This window comes from Lipotes vexillifer, unplaced genomic scaffold (assembly GCF_000442215.2).
Source record: "Lipotes vexillifer unplaced genomic scaffold, Lipotes_vexillifer_v1.1 scaffold3, whole genome shotgun sequence".
Classification (NCBI taxonomy): Eukaryota; Metazoa; Chordata; class Mammalia; order Artiodactyla; family Lipotidae; genus Lipotes; species Lipotes vexillifer.
This window is the reverse complement of record NW_006783631.1, coordinates 2,323,873-2,325,477: the sequence shown is the minus strand read 5'-3', so window position 1 is coordinate 2,325,477 and position 1,605 is coordinate 2,323,873. Positions and strand designations below refer to the sequence as shown.

General features: G+C 44.1%; 1 protein-coding gene across 1 annotated transcript in view; it reads left to right on the top strand.

Moving 5' to 3' along the window:
- The window catches only part of CCDC93 (CCC complex scaffolding subunit CCDC93), an 86,398-nt gene that overhangs the window by 2,495 nt on the left and 82,298 nt on the right, over positions 1-1,605 (top strand). The gene's annotated exons all lie outside the window — the stretch shown is intronic.

Genomic DNA, 1,605 nt, shown 5'->3' with positions numbered 1-1,605 from the left:
GGCCTCTCACTGCTGTGGCCTCTCCCGTTGTGGAGCACAGGCTCCGGATGCGCAGGCTCAGTGGTCATGGCTCACGGGCCCAGCAGCTCCGCGGCATGTGGGATCTTCCCAGACTGGGGCAGGATGATCTCGTGTCCCATGCATCGGCAGGCAGACTCTCAACCACTGCGCCACCAGGGAAGCCCTACATGTGTGCCCCTTCTCCTGGCAGTTTGTCCTTTAAAATAAACTTGAATTTCCATTATCAGTGTCACGACTATGAAAACATTTTGTTAATACGAGACTGGCTTAGGTCATGCACTTTATGTAATGTTTGAGCATGTCATTCCATATTTAACAAGTGTGTTCTTGGAGCCTAATGCTGTTCAGAGCAGAAGAGTAAACGTGGGTGGATAATATATGGAATATATGGGTCCTCCCCTGAACCAGCTAATAGTCTATTTGGAGAGACTGGCATGTACGTTAACACCAGACATCTCACTCAGAAGAGGTTGATAATTGTATGAATGACGGACTATAAATAAAATAGAGATGCAGAGGAGTGACCACTTTAAGATGTAGGGTTGACATTGAATAGGAGCTAGGGGTTGAAGATAGTGTCTGGGTGGTTAGAGAATATCAGGAGAGCCGTGAAGGAATGAGAGTGAACAGGGGCTTGTTTAGGTTGGCCACAGCCATGTCTGTATTGTTTTGGCAGGAGGTAAAGGATGAAGCTGAAAAGATAGGTTGCAGCCCAAGATCTGAATGCCAGACCAAGACGTTTGGAATTTATCTGATAGACAGTGAATGATGCCTTAATGATGAGGGCTGGGGGCTGAGCTGAAGAGGGATGATGAGAAAGCTGTGATTTCGGAAGGAATGAGCCAGACAAATTAACAGGGAAGGAAGATTGAGAGGCAGTTGCCACAGTCCTGGCATAATGTGCAAAGAAAAGGGAAGGGAGGATAAATGTGAGCTGCGTAGTTAAGGAAGATTTAGCAGGCATTGTTGGGTAAGGGAGTAGTCAGAGGTGGGTATGAGGATTTAAACCAGGGTCCCTTGGCATTGTTTTCTGTAGAGAGGGAGTAGTTTTTTATTTTCTGCAATAATGGAAGTCAGGAAAGGCACAGTTCAGGAAAGTAAATGGAGGCAAAAGTACTGGAATATTTAGATATATTGAACTTGTATATGAACAACCTGAGAGCGAAGGTAGGATATTAATTAAAAACATTTAAATAAAGTCCTTATTTAAATATATTAAGTGAATTTTTTATTTTTAAGGCAATCTTGTTATGTGGTAGTAACCTCCCCGTAATATATCTGGGTTGAAAGCCTTCCTTATATTTGCTGTAGAGATCAAAGTGCAGACGGAGACACATGTTTGAATTCTTTGTTCTTGCCCCTCTTGTCAGTAACTTCTAGGACCAAGATGAGTATAAATTTAAACAAAACAAACTACCTGTTCCGTCTGAAAGGAGTTTATAATCCAGTCGAGAAGCCTGCCATACAAGTCACATGTTAGAGAACAGGGTGGTAATGTGCTGGAATCTTCCTTTCCCTGGATTCCTTCACACCTGATGAACAGTCCATACCACCTGTGCACGTTTTCTCGCCGCCCCCCCCCCC